At 48.7% G+C, this 16,210-nt stretch overlaps 11 non-coding genes across 11 annotated transcripts; all 11 read left to right on the top strand.

The window, feature by feature from the left end:
• The first annotated feature begins 7,096 nt into the window (after positions 1-7,096).
• On the top strand, positions 7,097-7,168 carry TRNAE-CUC (transfer RNA glutamic acid (anticodon CUC)). Its single transcript has one exon. It is a non-coding gene; the product is annotated as a tRNA-Glu (tRNA).
• A 397-nt stretch (positions 7,169-7,565) lies between these two features.
• On the top strand, positions 7,566-7,637 carry TRNAE-UUC (transfer RNA glutamic acid (anticodon UUC)). Its single transcript has one exon. It is a non-coding gene; the product is annotated as a tRNA-Glu (tRNA).
• A 1,102-nt stretch (positions 7,638-8,739) lies between these two features.
• On the top strand, positions 8,740-8,811 carry TRNAE-CUC (transfer RNA glutamic acid (anticodon CUC)). Its single transcript has one exon. It is a non-coding gene; the product is annotated as a tRNA-Glu (tRNA).
• Positions 8,812-8,974: 163 nt separating this feature from the next.
• Positions 8,975-9,046, top strand: TRNAE-CUC (transfer RNA glutamic acid (anticodon CUC)). Its single transcript has one exon. It is a non-coding gene; the product is annotated as a tRNA-Glu (tRNA).
• A 1,572-nt stretch (positions 9,047-10,618) lies between these two features.
• Positions 10,619-10,690, top strand: TRNAE-CUC (transfer RNA glutamic acid (anticodon CUC)). The gene has a single exon. It is a non-coding gene; the product is annotated as a tRNA-Glu (tRNA).
• Positions 10,691-10,853: 163 nt separating this feature from the next.
• On the top strand, positions 10,854-10,925 carry TRNAE-CUC (transfer RNA glutamic acid (anticodon CUC)). The gene has a single exon. It is a non-coding gene; the product is annotated as a tRNA-Glu (tRNA).
• Positions 10,926-12,027: 1,102 nt separating this feature from the next.
• On the top strand, positions 12,028-12,099 carry TRNAE-UUC (transfer RNA glutamic acid (anticodon UUC)). The gene has a single exon. It is a non-coding gene; the product is annotated as a tRNA-Glu (tRNA).
• Positions 12,100-13,659: 1,560 nt separating this feature from the next.
• On the top strand, positions 13,660-13,731 carry TRNAE-CUC (transfer RNA glutamic acid (anticodon CUC)). The gene has a single exon. It is a non-coding gene; the product is annotated as a tRNA-Glu (tRNA).
• Positions 13,732-15,286: 1,555 nt separating this feature from the next.
• Positions 15,287-15,358, top strand: TRNAE-CUC (transfer RNA glutamic acid (anticodon CUC)). The gene has a single exon. It is a non-coding gene; the product is annotated as a tRNA-Glu (tRNA).
• Positions 15,359-15,511: 153 nt separating this feature from the next.
• TRNAE-CUC (transfer RNA glutamic acid (anticodon CUC)) lies at positions 15,512-15,583 on the top strand. The gene has a single exon. It is a non-coding gene; the product is annotated as a tRNA-Glu (tRNA).
• A 393-nt stretch (positions 15,584-15,976) lies between these two features.
• TRNAE-CUC (transfer RNA glutamic acid (anticodon CUC)) lies at positions 15,977-16,048 on the top strand. Its single transcript has one exon. It is a non-coding gene; the product is annotated as a tRNA-Glu (tRNA).
• The last annotated feature ends 162 nt before the right edge of the window (positions 16,049-16,210 follow it).

Here is a 16,210-nt window from a genome sequence, read left to right as displayed (position 1 = left end):
GCTAAGGACCGCGTCTGTCTGCTATATGAGTGATGGCACCGCTTCTGTAAATCTTCTAGAGCGCTATATTTGGCGCAGTGTAAAACAGCTAAGGACCGCGTCTGTCTGCTATATGGGTAATGGCACCGCTTCTGTAAATCTTCTAGAGCGCTATATTTGGCGCAGTGTAATACAGCTAAGGACCGCGTCTGTCTGCTATATGAGTGATGGCACCGCTTCTGTAAATCTTCTAGAGCGCTATATTTGGCGCAGTGTAATACAGCTAAGGACCGCGTCTGTCTGCTATATGAGTGATGGCACCGCTTCTGTAAATCTTCTAGGGCACTATATTTGGCGCAGTGTAATACAGCTAAGGATCGCGTCTGTCTGCTATATGGGTGATGGCACCGCTTCTGTAAGTCTTCTAGAGCGCTATATTTGGCGCAGTGTAATACAGCTAAGGACCGCGTCTGTCTGCTATATGAGTGATGGCACCGCTTCTGTAAATCTTCTAGAGCGCTATATTTGGCGCAGTGTAATACAGCTAAGGACCGCGTCTGTCTGCTATATGAGTGATGGCACCGCTTCTGTAAATCTTCTAGAGCGCTATATTTGGCGCAGTGTAATACAGCTAAGGACCGCGTCTGTCTGCTATATGAGTGATGGCACCGCTTCTGTAAATCTTCTAGAGCGCTATATTCGGCGCAGTGTAATACAGCTAAGGACCGCGTCTGTCTGCTATATGGGTGATGACACCGCTTCTGTAAATCTTCTAGGGCACTATATTTGGCGCAGTGTAATACAGCTAAGGACCGCGTCTGTCTGCTATATGAGTGATGGCACCGCTTCTGTAAATCTTCTAGAGCACTATATTCGGCACAGTGTAATATCGCTAAGGACCGCGTCTGTCTGCTATATGAGTGATGGCACCGCTTCTGTAAATCTTCTAGAGCGCTATATTTGGCGCAGTGTAATACAGCTAAGGACCGCGTCTGTCTGCTATCTGGGTGATGGCACCGCTTCTGTAAATCTTCTAGAGCGCTATATTTGGCGCAGTGTAATACAGCTAAGGACCGCGTCTGTCTGCTATATGAGTGATGGCACCGCTTCTGTAAATCTTCTAGAGCGCTATATTTGGCGCAGTGTAATACAGCTAAGGACCGCGTCTGTCTGCTATATGAGTGATGGCACCGCTTCTGTAAATCTTCTAGAGCGCTATATTTGGCGCAGTGTAATACAGCTAAGGACCGCGTCTGTCTGCTATATGGGTGATGGCACCGCTTCTGTAAATCTTCTAGAACGCTATATTTGGCGCAGTGTAATACAGCTAAGGACCGTGTCTCTCTGCTATATGAGTGATGGCACCGCTTCTGTAAATCTTCTAGAGCGCTATATTCAGCGCAGTGTAATACCGCTAAGGACCGCGTCTGTCTGCTATATGAGTGATGGCGACGCTTCTGTAAATCTTCTAGAGCGCTATATTTGGCGCAGTGTAATACAGCTAAGGACCGCGTCTGTCTGCTATATGAGTGATGGCGACGCTTCTGTAAATCTTCTAGAGCGCTATATTTGGCGCAGTGTAATACAGCTAAGGACCGCGTCTGTCTGCTATATGAGTGATGGCACCGCTTCTGTAAGTCTTCTAGACGGTTATATTCGGCGCAGTGTAATACAGCTAAGGACCGTGTCTCTCTGCTATATGAGTGATGGCACCGCTTCTGTAAATCTTCTAGAGCGCTATATTTGGCGCAGTGTAATACAGCTAAGGACCGTGTCTGTCTGCTATATGAGTGATGGCACCGCTTCTGTAAATCTTCTAGAGCGCTATATTTGGCGCAGTGTAATACAGCTAAGGACCGTGTCTTTCTGCTATATGAGTGATGGCACCGCTTCTGTAAATCTTCTAGAGCGCTATATTTGGCGCAGTGTAATACAGCTAAGGACCGCGTCTGTCTGCTATATGAGTGATGGCACCGCTTCTGTAAATCTTCTAGAGCGCTATATTTGGCGCAGTGTAATACAGCTAAGGACCGCGTCTGTCTGCTATATGAGTGATGGCACCGCTTCTGTAAATCTTCCAGAGCGTTATATTCGGCGCAGTGTAATACAGCTAAGGACCGTGTCTGTCTGCTATATGAGTGATGGCACCGCTTCTGTAAATCTTCTAGAGCGCTATATTTGGCGAGGTGTAATACAGCTAAGGACCGCGTCTGTCTGCTATATGAGTGATGGCACCGCTTCTGTAAATCTTCCAGAGCGCTATATTTGGCGCAGTGTAATACAGCTAAGGACCGTGTCTGTCTGCTATATGAGTGATGGCACCGCTTCTGTAAATCTTCTAGAGCGCTATATTTGGCGAGGTGTAATACAGCTAAGGACCGCGTCTGTCTGCTATATGAGTGATGGCACCGCTTCTGTAAATCTTCTAGAGCGCTATATTTGGCGCAGTGTAATACAGCTAAGGACCGCGTCTGTCTGCTATATGAGTGATGGCACCGCTTCTGTAAGTCTTCTAGAGCACTATATTCGGCACAGTGTAATACAGCTAAGGACCGCATCTGTCTGCTATATGAGTGATGGCACCGCTTCTGTAAATCTTCTAGAGCACTATATTCGGCACAGTGTAATACCGCTAAGGACCGCGTCTGTCTGCTATATGAGTGATGGCGACGCTTCTGTAAATCTTCTAGAGCACTATATTCGGCACAGTGTAATACCGCTAAGGACCGCGTCTGTCTGCTATATGGGTGATGGCACCGCTTCTGTAAATCTTCTAGAGCGCTATATTTGGCGCAGTGTAATACAGCTAAGGACCGTGTCTGTCTGCTATATGAGTGATGGCACCGCTTCTGTAAATCTTCTAGAGCACTATATTTGGCGCAGTGTAATACCGCTAAGGACCGCGTCTGTCTTCTATATGGGTGATGGCACCGCTTCTGTAAATCTTCTAGAGCACTATATTTGGCGCAGTGTAATACAGCTAAGGACCGCGTCTGTCTGCTATATGAGTGATGGCACCGCTTCTGTAAGTCTTCTAGAGCACTATATTTGGCGCAGTGTAATACAGCTAAGGACCGCGTCTGTCTGCTATATGAGTGATGGCGACGCTTCTGTAAATCTTCTAGAGCGCGATATTTGGTGCAGTGTAATACAGCTAAGGACCGTGTCTGTCTGCTATATGAGTGATGGCACCGCTTCTGTAAATCTTCTAGAGCGCTATATTCGGCGCAGTGTAATACCGCTAAGGACCGCGTCTGTCTGCTATATGGGTGATGGCGGCGCTTCTGTAAATCTTCTAGAGCGCTATATTTGGTGCAGTGTAATACAGCTAAGGACCGCGTCTGTCTGCTATATGAGTGATGGCACCGCTTCTGTAAGTCTTCTAGAGCGCTATATTTGGCGCAGTGTAATACAGCTAAGGACCGCGTCTGTCTGCTATATGAGTGATGGCACCGCTTCTGTAAATCTTCTAGAGCGCTATATTTGGCGAGGTGTCATACAGCTAAGGACCGCGTCTGTCTGCTATATGAGTGATGGCACCGCTTCTGTAAGTCTTCTAGAGCACTATATTTGGCGCAGTGTAATACAGCTAAGGACCGCGTCTGTCTGCTATATGAGTGATGGCACCGCTTCTGTAAATCTTCCAGAGCGTTATATTCGGCACAGTGTAATACAGCTAAGGACCGTGTCTGTCTGCTATATGAGTGATGGCACCGCTTCTGTAAATCTTCTAGAGCGCTATATTCAGCGCAGTGTAATACAGCTAAGGACCGCGTCTGTCTGCTATATGAGTGATGGCACCGCTTCTGTAAATCTTCTAGAGCGCTATATTTGGCGCAGTGTAATACAGCTAAGGACCGTGTCTCTCTGCTATATGAGTGATGGCACAGCTTCTGTAAATCTTCTAGAGCGCTATATTTGTCGCAGTGTAATACAGCTAAGGACCGCGTCTGTCTGCTATATGGGTGATGGCACCGCTTCTGTAAATCTTCTAGAGCGCTATATTTGTCGCAGTGTAATACAGCTAAGGACCGCGTCTGTCTACTATATGGGTGATGACACCGCTTCTGTAAATCTTCTAGAGCGCTATATTTGTCGCAGTGTAATACAGCTAAGGACCGCGTCTGTCTGCTATATGGGTGATGGCACCGCTTCTGTAAATCTTCTAGAGCGCTATATTCGGTGCAGTGTAATACCGCTAAGGACCTTGTCTGTCTGCTTTATGGGTAATGGCACCGCTTCTGTAAATCTTCTAGAGCGCTATATTTGTCGCAGTGTAATACAGCTAAGGACCGCGTCTGTCTACTATATGGGTGATGGCACCGCTTCTGTAAATCTTCTAGAGCGCTATATTTGTCGCAGTGTAATACAGCTAAGGACCGCGTCTGTCTACTATATGGGTGATGACACCGCTTCTGTAAATCTTCTAGGGCGCTATATTTGGCGCAGTGTAATATAGCTAAGGACCGCGTCTGTCTGCTATATGGGTGATGGCACCGCTTCTGTAAATCTTCTAGAGCGCTATATTCGGTGCAGTGTAATACCGCTAAGGACCGCGTCTGTCTGCTATATGAGTGATGGCACCGCTTCTGTAAATCTTCTAGAGCGTTATATTCGGCGAAGTGTAATACCGCTAAGGACCTTGTCTGTCTGCTATATGAGTGATGGCACCGCTTCTGTAAATCTTCTAGAGCGCTATATTTGTCGCAGTGTAATACAGCTAAGGACCGCGTCTGTCTGCTATATGAGTGATGGCACCGCTTCTGTAAATCTTCTAGAGCGCTATATTCGGCACAGTGTAATACAGCTAAGGACCGCGTCTGTCTGCTATATGAGTGATGGCACCGCTTCTGTAAATCTTCTAGAGCGCTATATTCAGCGCAGTGTAATACAGCTAAAGACCGCGTCTGTCTGCTATATGAGTGATGGCACCGCTTCTGTAAATCTTCTAGAGCGCTATATTTGGCGCAGTGTAATACCGCTAAGGACCGCGTCTGTCTGCTATATGAGTGATGGCACCGCTTCTGTAAATCTTCTAGAGCACTATATTCGGCACAGTGTAATACAGCTAAGGACCGCGTCTGTCTGCTATATGGGTAATGGCACCGCTTCTGTAAATCTTCTAGAGCACTATATTTGGCGCAGTGTAATACAGCTTAGGACCGCGTCTGTCTGCTATATGGGTGATGGCGACGCTTCTGTAAATCTTCTAGAGCACTATATTTGGCGCAGTGTAATACAGCTAAGGACCGCGTCTGTCTGCTATATGAGTGATGGCACCGCTTCTGTAAATCTTCTAGAGCGCTATATTTGGCGCAGTGTAATACAGCTAAGGACCGCGTCTGTCTGCTATATGAGTGATGGCACCGCTTCTGTAAATCTTCTAGAGCACTATATTCGGCACAGTGTAATACAGCTAAGGACCGCGTCTGTCTGCTATATGGGTAATGGCACCGCTTCTGTAAATCTTCTAGAGCGCTATATTTGGCGCAGTGTAATACAGCTAAGGACCGCGTCTGTCTGCTATATGGGTGATGGCACCGCTTCTGTAAATCTTCTAGAGCACTATATTTGGCGCAGTGTAATACAGCTAAGGACCGCGTCTGTCTGCTATATGAGTGATGGCACCGCTTCTGTAAATCTTCTAGAGCACTATATTCGGCACAGTGTAATACAGCTAAGGACCGCGTCTGTCTGCTATATGGGTAATGGCACCGCTTCTGTAAATCTTCTAGAGCGCTATATTTGGCGCAGTGTAATACAGCTAAGGACCGCGTCTGTCTGCTATATGGGTGATGGCACCGCTTCTGTAAATCTTCTAGAGCACTATATTTGGCGCAGTGTAATACAGCTAAGGACCGCGTCTGTCTGCTATATATATGTTCCCTGACCTGGAATCGAACATAGGCCGCGGCGATGAGAGCGCCAAATCCTACCCACTAGACCACCAGGGAAAAGTTGTGAACTTTTTGCCCATCAGAGACCAGATTTACTGATTTGCACGCTTACTTTTTGACTTTTCCAGAGCTTTCTCAGTAAATCTGGTCTCTGGTGGGCACAAAGTTCCCAACTTTTGCCTGGTGGTCTAGTGGCTAGGATTCGGCGCTCTCACCTCCGCGGCCCGGGTTCGATACTCGGTCAGGGAAGTCCTCTTCTCAATCTTCAGAAACTAATAAACAGCATCCGTATTTTCTCAGTCGATATCCTCCCTGGTGGTCTAGTGGCTTGCATTTTGCGCGCTTACTTGTTGATTTTTCCAGAGCTTTCTCAGTAAATCTGCTCTCTGGTGGGCAAAAAGCTCCCAACTTTTCCCTGGTGGTCTAGTGGCTAGGATTTTGCGCGCTTGCTTTTTGACGTTTCCAGAGCTTTCTCAGTAAATCTGCTCTCTGGTGTGCACAAAGTTTCCAACCTTTCCCTGGTGGTCTAGTGGCTAGGATTCCGCGCTCTCACCGCCGCGGCCCGGCTTTGCTTCTCGGTCAGGGAAGTCCTCTTTTCAATCTTCAGAAACTAATAAACAGCATCCATATTTTCTCAGTCGGTATCCTCCCTGGTGGTCTAGTGGCTTGCATTTTGCGCGCTTACTTGTTGACTTTTCCAGAGCTTTCTCAGTAAATCTGGTTCCTGGTGGGCAAAAAGTTCCCAACTTTTCCCTGGTGGTCTAGTGGCTAGGATTCCGCGCTCTCACCGCCGCGGCCCCGGTTCGATTCCCGGTCAGGGAAGTCCTCTTTTCAATCTTCAGAAACTAATAAACAGCATTCGTATTTTCTCAGTCGGTATCCTCCCTGGTGGTCTAGTGGCTTGCATTTTGCGCGCTTACTTGTTGACTTTTCCAGAGCTTTCTCAGTAAATCTGGTTCCTGGTGGGCAAAAAGTTCCCAACTTTTCCCTGGTGGTCTAGTGGCTAGGATTCCGCGCTCTCACCGCCGCGGCCCCGGTTCGATTCCCGGTCAGGGAAGTCCTCTTTTCAATCTTCAGAAACTAATAAACAGCATTCGTATTTTCTCGGTCGATATCCTCCCTGGTGGTCTAGTGGCTTGCATTTTGCGCGCTTGCTTTTTGATTTTTCCAGAGCTTTCTCAGTAAATCAGCTCTCTGGTGGGCAAAAAGTTCCCAACTTTTCCCTGGTGGTCTAGTGGCTAGGATTCGGCGCTCTCTCCGCCGCGGCCCGGGTTCGATTCCCGGTCAGGGAAGTCGAATTTCACTCTTCAGAAACTAATAAACAGCATCCGTATTTTCTCAGTCGATATCCTCCCTGGTGGTCTAGTGGCTAGCATTTTGCGCGCTTGCTTTTTGACGTTTCCAGAGCTTTCTCAGTAAATCTGCTCTCTGGTGGGCAAAAAGCTCCCCACTTTTCCCTGGTGGTCTAGTGGCTAGGATTCCGCGCTCTCGCCGCCGCGGCCCGGGTTCAATTCCCGGTCAGGGAAGTCCTCTTTTCAATCTTCAGAAACTAATAAACAGCATCCGTATTTTCTCAGTCGGTATCCTCCCTGGTGGTCTAGTGGCTTGCATTTTGCGCACTTGCTTTTTGACGTTTCCAGAGCTTTCTCAATAAATCTGCTCTCTGGTGGGCAAAAAGCTCCCAACTTTTCCCTGGTGGTCTAGTGGCTAGGATTCGGCGCTTTCACCGCCGCGGCCCGGGTTCGATTCCCGGTCAGGGAAGTCCTCTTTTCAATCTTCAGAAACTAATAAACAGCATTCGTATTTTCTCAGTCGATATCCTCCCTGGTGGTCTAGTGGCTTGCATTTTGCGCACTTGCTTTTTGATTTTTCCAGAGCTTTCTCAGTAAATCTGGTTCCTGGTGGGCAAAAAGTTCCCAACTTTTCCCTGGTGGTCTAGTGGCTAGGATTTCGCGCTCTCACCGCAGCAGCCCGGGTTCGATTCCCGGTCAGGGAAGTCCTCTTTTCAATCTTCAGAAATTAATAAACAGCATTCGTATTTTCTCGGTCGATATCCTCCCTGGTGGTCTAGTGGCTTGCATTTTGCGCGCTTACTTTAGAATTTTCCAGAGCTTTTTCAGTAAATCTGGTCTCTGGTGGGCAAAAAGGGCCCAACTTTTCCCTGGTGGTCTAGTGGATAGTATTCAGCACTCTCACAGCTGCGGCCCGGGTTAAATTCCCGGTCAGGGAAGTTCTCTTTTCAATCTTCAGAAACTAATAAACAGCATCCGTATTTTCTCAGTCGATATCCTCCCTGGTGGTCTAGTGGCTTGCATTTTGCGCGCCTACTTGTTGACTTTTCCAGAGCTTTCTCAGTAAATCTGCTCTCTGGTGGGCAAAAAGTTACCAACTTTTCCCTGGTGGTCTAGTGGCTAGGATTCGGCGCTCTCACAGCTGCGGCCCGGGTTCGATTCCCGGTCAGGGAAGTCCTCTTTTCAATCTTCAGAAACTAATAAACAGCATCCGTATTTTCTCAGTCGGTATCCTCCCTGGTGGTCTAGTGGCTTGCATTTTGCGCGCTTGCTTTTTGATTTTTCCAGAGCTTTCTCAGTAAATCTGGTTTCTGGTGGGCAAAAAGGGCCCAACTTTTCCCTGGTGGTCTAGTGGCTAGGATTCGGCGCTCTCACAGCTGCGGCCCGGGTTCGATTCCCGGTCAGGGAAGTCCTCTTTTCAATCTTCAGAAACTAATAAACAGCATCCGTATTTTCTCAGTCGATATCCTCCCTGGTGGTCTAGTGGCTTGCATTTTGCGCGCCTACTTGTTGACTTTTCCAGAGCTTTCTCAATAAATGTGCTCTCTGGTGGGCAAAAAGCTCCCAACTTTTCCCTGGTGGTCTAGTGGCTAGGATTCGGCGCTCTCACCGCCGCGGCCCGGGTTCGATTCCCGGTCAGGGAAGTCCTCTTTTCAATCTTCAGAAACTAATAAACAGCATTCGTATTTTCTCGGTCGATATCCTCCCTGGTGGTCTAGTGGCTAGCATTTTGCGCGCTTGCTTTTTGACGTTTCCAGAGCTTTCTCAGTAAATCTGCTCTCTGGTGGGCAAAAAGTTCCCAACTCTTCCCTGGTGGTCTAGTGGCTAGGATTTGGCGCTCTCACCGCCGCGGCCCGGGTTCGATTCCCGGTCAGGGAAGTCCTCTTTTCAATCTTCAGAAACTAATAAACAGCATCCGTATTTTCTCAGTCGGTATCCTCCCTGGTGGTCTAGTGGCTTGCATTTTGCGCACTTGCTTTTTGATTTTTCCAGAGCTTTCTCAGTAAATCTGGTTCCTGGTGGGCAAAAAGTTCCCAACTTTTCCCTGGTGGTCTAGTGGCTAGGATTCCGCGCTCTCGCCGCCGCGGCCCGGGTTCGATTCCCGGTCAGGTAAGTCCTCTTTTCAATCTTCAGAAACTAATAAACAGCATCCGTATTTTCTCAGTCGGTATCCTCCCTGGTGGTCTAGTGGCTTGCATTTTGCGCACTTGCTTTTTGATTTTTCCAGAGCTTTCTCAGTAAATCTGGTTCCTGGTGGGCAAAAAGTTCCCAACTTTTCCCTGGTGGTCTAGTGGCTAGGATTCCGCGCTCTCACCGCCGCGGCCCGGGTTCGATTCCCGGTCAGGGAAGTCCTCTTTTCAATCTTCAGATACTAATACACAGCATCCGTATTTTCTCAGTCGGTATCCTCCCTGGTGGTCTAGTGGCTTGCATTTTGCGCGCTTGCTTTTTGACGTTTCCAGAACTTTCTCAGTAAATCTGCTCTCTGGTGGGCAAATAGTTCCCAACTTTTCCCTGGTGGTCTAGTGGCTAGGATTCGGCGCTCTCACCGCCGCGGCCTGGGTTCGGTTCCCGGTCAGGGAAGTCCTCTTTTCAATCTTCAGAAACTAATAAACAGCATTCGTATTTTCTCGGTCGATATCCTCCCTGGTGGTCTAGTGGCTTGCATTTTGCGCGCTTACTTTAGAATTTTCCAGAGCTTTTTCAGTAAATCTGGTCTCTGGTGGGCAAAAAGGGCCCAACTTTTCCCTGGTGGTCTAGTGGATAGTATTCAGCACTCTCACAGCTGCGGCCCGGGTTAAATTCCCGGTCAGGGAAGTTCTCTTTTCAATCTTCAGAAACTAATAAACAGCATCCGTATTTTCTCAGTCGATATCCTCCCTGGTGGTCTAGTGGCTTGCATTTTGCGCGCCTACTTGTTGACTTTTCCAGAGCTTTCTCAGTAAATCTGCTCTCTGGTGGGCAAAAAGTTACCAACTTTTCCCTGGTGGTCTAGTGGCTAGGATTCGGCGCTCTCACAGCTGCGGCCCGGGTTCGATTCCCGGTCAGGGAAGACCTCTTTTCAATCTTCAGATACTAATAAACAGCATCCGTATTTTCTCAGTCGGTATCCTCCCTGGTGGTCTAGTGGCTTGCATTTTGCGCGCTTGCTTTTTGATTTTTCCAGAGCTTTCTCAGTAAATCTGGTTTCTGGTGGGCAAAAAGGGCCCAACTTTTCCCTGGTGGTCTAGTGGCTAGGATTCGGCGCTCTCACAGCTGCGGCCCGGGTTCGATTCCCGGTCAGGGAAGTCCTCTTTTCAATCTTCAGAAACTAATAAACAGCATCCGTATTTTCTCAGTCGATATCCTCCCTGGTGGTCTAGTGGCTTGCATTTTGCGCGCCTACTTGTTGACTTTTCCAGAGCTTTCTCAATAAATGTGCTCTCTGGTGGGCAAAAAGCTCCCAACTTTTCCCTGGTGGTCTAGTGGCTAGGATTCGGCGCTCTCACCGCCGCGGCCCGGGTTCGATTCCCGGTCAGGGAAGTCCTCTTTTCAATCTTCAGAAACTAATAAACAGCATTCGTATTTTCTCGGTCGATATCCTCCCTGGTGGTCTAGTGGCTAGCATTTTGCGCGCTTGCTTTTTGACGTTTCCAGAGCTTTCTCAGTAAATCTGCTCTCTGGTGGGCAAAAAGTTCCCAACTCTTCCCTGGTGGTCTAGTGGCTAGGATTTGGCGCTCTCACCGCCGCGGCCCGGGTTCGATTCCCGGTCAGGGAAGTCCTCTTTTCAATCTTCAGAAACTAATAAACAGCATCCGTATTTTCTCAGTCGGTATCCTCCCTGGTGGTCTAGTGGCTTGCATTTTGCGCACTTGCTTTTTGATTTTTCCAGAGCTTTCTCAGTAAATCTGGTTCCTGGTGGGCAAAAAGTTCCCAACTTTTCCCTGGTGGTCTAGTGGCTAGGATTCCGCGCTCTCGCCGCCGCGGCCCGGGTTCGATTCCCGGTCAGGTAAGTCCTCTTTTCAATCTTCAGAAACTAATAAACAGCATCCGTATTTTCTCAGTCGGTATCCTCCCTGGTGGTCTAGTGGCTTGCATTTTGCGCACTTGCTTTTTGATTTTTCCAGAGCTTTCTCAGTAAATCTGGTTCCTGGTGGGCAAAAAGTTCCCAACTTTTCCCTGGTGGTCTAGTGGCTAGGATTCCGCGCTCTCACCGCCGCGGCCCGGGTTCGATTCCCGGTCAGGGAAGTCCTCTTTTCAATCTTCAGATACTAATACACAGCATCCGTATTTTCTCAGTCGGTATCCTCCCTGGTGGTCTAGTGGCTTGCATTTTGCGCGCTTGCTTTTTGACGTTTCCAGAACTTTCTCAGTAAATCTGCTCTCTGGTGGGCAAATAGTTCCCAACTTTTCCCTGGTGGTCTAGTGGCTAGGATTCGGCGCTCTCACCGCCGCGGCCTGGGTTCGGTTCCCGGTCAGGGAAGTCCTCTTTTCAATCTTCAGAAACTAATAAACAGCATTCGTATTTTCTCGGTCGATATCCTCCCTGGTGGTTTAGTGGCTTGCATTTTGCGCGCCTACTTGTTGACTTTTTCAGAGCTTTCTCAATAAATCTGCTCTCTGGTGGGCAAAAAGCTCTCAACTTTTCCCTGGTGGTCTAGTGGCTAGGATTCCCGCTCTCACCGCCGCGGCCCGGGTTCGATTCCCGGTCAGGGAAGTCCTCTTTTCAATCTTCAGAAACTAATAAACAGCATTCGTATTTTCTCGGTCGATATCCTCCCTGGTGGTCTAGTGGCTTGCATTTTGCGCGCTTGCTTTTTGATTTTTCCAGAGCTTTCTCAGTAAATCTGCTCCATGGTGGGCAAAAAGCTCCCAACTTTTCCCTGGTGGTCTAGTGGCTAGGATTCGGCGCTTTCACCGCCGCGGCCTGGGTTCGATTCCCGGTCAGGGAAGTCCTCTTTTCAATCTTCAGAAACTAATAAACAGCATCCATATTTTCTCAGTCGGTATCCTCCCTGGTGGTCTAGTGGCTTGCATTTTGCGCGCTTGCTTTTTGACGTTTCCAGAGCTTTCTCAGTAAATCTGCTCTCTGGTGTGCAAAAAGTTCCCAACTCTTCCCTGGTGGTCTAGTGGCTAGGATTCCGCGCTCTCACCGCCGCGGCCCGGGTTCGATTCCCGGTCAGGGAAGTCCTCTTTTCAATCTTCAGAAACTAATAAACAGCATCCGTATTTTCTCAGTCGATATCCTCCCTGGTGGTCTAGTGGCTTGCATTTTGCGCGCTTGCTTTTTGACGTTTCCAGAGCTTTCTCAGTAAATCTGCTCTCTGGTGGGCAAATAGTTCCCAACTTTTCCCTGGTGGTCTAGTGGCTAGGATTCCCGCTCTCACCGCCGCGGCCCGGGTTCGATTCCCGGTCAGGGAAGTCCTCTTTTCAATCTTCAGAAACTAATAAACAGCATTCGTATTTTCTCGGTCGATATCCGCCCTGGTGGTCTAGTGGCTTGCATTTTGCGCGCTTGCTTTTTGACTTTTCCAGAGCTTTCTCAATAAATCTGCTCTCTGGTGGGCAAAAAGCTCCCAACTTTTGCCTCGTGGTCTAGTGGCTAGGATTCGGCGCTCTCACCGCCGCGGCCTGGGTTCGATTCCCGGTCAGGGAAGTCCTCTTTTCAATCTTCAGAAACTAATAAACAGCATTCGTATTTTCTCAGTCGATATCCTCCCTGGTGGTCTAGTGGCTTGCATTTTGCGCGCTTACTTTTTGACTTTTCCAGAGCTTTCTCAGTAAATCTGGTTCCTGGTGGGCAAAAAGTTCCCAACTTTTCCCTGGTGGTCTGGTGGCTAGGATTCCGCGCTCTCACCGCCGCGGCCCGGGTTCGATTCCCGGTCAGGGAAGTCCTCTTTTCAATTTTCAGATACTAATAAACAGCATCCGTATTTTCTCAGTCGGTATCCTCCCTGGTGGTCTAGTGGCTTGCATTTTGCGCGCTTACTTTAGAATTTGCCAGAGCTTTCTCAGTAAATCTGGTCTCTGGTGGGCAAAAAGCTCCCAACTTTTGCCTGGTGGTCTAGTGGCTAGGATTCGGCGCTCTCACCCCCGCGGCCCGGGTTCGATTCCCGGTCAGGGAAGTCCTCTTTTCAATCTTCAGATACTAATAAACAGCATCCGTATTTTCTCAGTCGGTATCCTCCCTGGTGGTCTAGTGGCTTGCATTTTGCGCGCTTACTTTAGAATTTGCCAGAGCTTTCTCAGTAAATCTGGTCTCTGGTGGGCAAAAAGTTCCCAACTTTTCTAGTGGCTAGTATTCAGCACTCTCACCCCCGCGGCCCGGGTTCGATTCCCGGTCAGGGAAGTCCTCTTTTCAATCTTCAGAAACTAATAAACAGCGTCCATATTTTCTCAGTCGATATCCTCCCTGGTGGTCTAGTGGCTAGCATTTTGCGCACTTGCTTTTTGATTTTTCCAGAGCTTTCTCAGTACATCTGGTTCCTGGTGGGCAAAAAGTTCCCAACTTTTCCCTGATGGTCTAGTGGCTAGGATTCCGCGCTCTCGCCGCCGCGGCCCGGGTTCGATTCCCGGTCAGGGAAGTCCTCTTTTCAATCTTCAGAAACTAATAAACAGCATCCGTATTTTCTCAGTCGGTATCCTCCCTGGTGGTCTAGTGGCTTGCATTTTGCGCACTTGCTTTTTGATTTTTCCAGAGCTTTCTCAGTAAATCTGGTTCCTGGTGGGCAAAAAGTTCCCAACTTTTCCCTGGTGGTCTAGTGGCTAGGATTCCGCGCTCTCACTGCCGCGGCCCGGGTTCGATTCCCGGTCAGGGAAGTCCTCTTTTCAATCTTCAGATACTAATACACAGCATCCGTATTTTCTCAGTCGATATCCTCCCTGGTGGTCTAGTGGCTAGCATTTTGCGCGCTTGCTTTTTGACGTTTCCAGAGCTTTCTCAGTAAATCTGCTCTCTGGTGTGCAAAAAGTTCCCAACTCTTCCCTGGTGGTCTAGTGGCTAGGATTCCGCGCTCTCACCGCCGCGGCCCGGGTTCGATTCCTGGTCAGGGAAGTCCTCTTTTCAATCTTCAGAAACTAATAAACAGCATTCGTATTTTCTCGGTCGATATCCGCCCTGGTGGTCTAGTGGCTTGCATATTTTCTCAGTCGGTATCCTCCCTGGTGGTCTAGTGGCTTGCATTTTGCGCGCTTGCTTTTCCCTGGTGGTCTAGTGGCTAGTATTCAGCACTCTCACCGCTGCGGCCCGGGTTCGATTCCCGGTCAGGGAAGTCTTCTTTTCAATCTTCAGAAACTAATAAACAGCATTCGTATTTTCTCAGTCGGTATCCTCCCTGGTGGTCTAGTGGCTTGCATTTTGCGCGCCTACTTGTTGACTTTTCCAGAGCTTTCTCAGTAAATCTGGTCTCTGGTGGGAAAAAGGCTCCCAACTTTTCCCTGGTGGTCTAGTGGCTAGGATTCAGCGCTCTCACTGCCGCGGCCAGGGTTCGATTCCCGGTCAGGGAAGTCCTCTTTTCAATCTTCAGAAACGAATAAACAGCATTCGTATTTTCTCGGTCGATATCCTCCCTGGTGGTCTAGTGGCTTGCATTTTGCGCGCTTGCTTTTTGATTTTTCCAGAGCTTTCTCAGTAAATCTGCTCTCTGGTGGGCAAAAGGCTCCCAACTTTTCCCTGGTGGTCTAGTGGCTAGTATTCAGCACTCTCACCGCTGCAGCCCGGGTTCAATTTCCGGTCAGGGAAGTCCTCTTTTCAATCTTCAGAAACTAATAAACAGCATCCGTATTTTCTCAGTCGGTATCCTCCCTGGTGGTCTAGTGGCTTGCATTTTGCACGCCTACTTGTTGACTTTTCCAGAGCTTTCTCAGTAAATCTGCTCTCTGGTGGGCAAAAAGCTCCCAACTTTTCCCTGGTGGTCTAGTGGCTAGGATTCGGCGCTCTCTCCGCCGCGGCCCAGGTTCGATTCCCGGTCAGGGAAGTCCTCTTTTCAATCTTCAGATACTAATAAACAGCATCCGTATTTTCTCAGTCGGTATCCTCCCTGGTGGTCTAGTGGCTTGCATTTTGCGCGCTTACTTTTTGACTTTTCCAGAGCTTTCTCAGTAAATCTGCTCTCTGGTGGGCAAAAAGCTCCCAACTTTTCCCTGGTGGTCTAGTGGCTAGGATTCGGCGCTCTCACCGCCGCGGCCTGGGTTCGATTCCCGGTCAGGGAAGTCCTCTTTTCAATCTTCAGATACTAATAAACAGCATCCGTATTTTCTCAGTCGGTATCCTCCCTGGTGGTCTAGTGGCTTGCATTTTGCGCGCTTACTTTTTGACTTTTCCAGAGCTTTCTCAGTAAATCTGGTTCCTGGTGGGCAAAAAGTTCCCTGGTGGTCTAGTGGCTAGGATTCGGTGCTCTCACCGCCGCGGCCTGGGTTCGATTCCCGGTCAGGGAAGTCCTCTTTTCAATCTTCAGATACTAATAAACAGCATTCGTATTTTCTTGGTCGATATCCTCCCTGGTGGTCTAGTGGCTAGGACTAAGATTCGGCGTTCTCACCGCCGCGGCCCGGGTTTGATTCCCGGTCAGGGAAGTCCTCTTTTCAATCTTCAGATACTAATAAACAGCATCCGTATATTTTGCGCGCCTACTTGTTGACTTTTCCAGAGCTTTCTCAGTAAATCTGCTCTCTGGTGGGCAAAAAGCTCCCAACTTTTCCCTGGTGGTCTAGTGGCTAGGATTCGGTGCTCTCACCGCCGCGGCCTGGGTTCGATTCCCGGTCAGAGAAGTCCTCTTTTCAATCTTCAGAAACTAATAAACAGCATCCGTATTTTCTCAGTCGGTATCCTCCCTGGTGGTCTAGTGGCTAGGATTCGGCGCTCTCACTGCCGCGGCCCGGGTTCGATTCCCGGTCAGGGAAGTCCTCTTTTCAATCTTCAGATACTAATAAACTGCATTCGTATTTTCTCTGTCGGTATCCTCCCTGGTGGTCTAGTGGCTTGCATTTTGCGCGCTTACTGTTTGACATTTCCAGAGCTTTCTCAGTAAATCTGGTTTCTGGTGGGCAAAAAGCTCCCAACTT

Source organism: Hyla sarda, unplaced genomic scaffold (assembly GCF_029499605.1).
Source record: "Hyla sarda isolate aHylSar1 unplaced genomic scaffold, aHylSar1.hap1 scaffold_490, whole genome shotgun sequence".
NCBI lineage: Eukaryota > Metazoa > Chordata > Amphibia > Anura > Hylidae > Hyla > Hyla sarda.
Note: the sequence above shows the minus strand (reverse complement) of the source record. Positions and strands in the feature narration are given on the sequence as shown.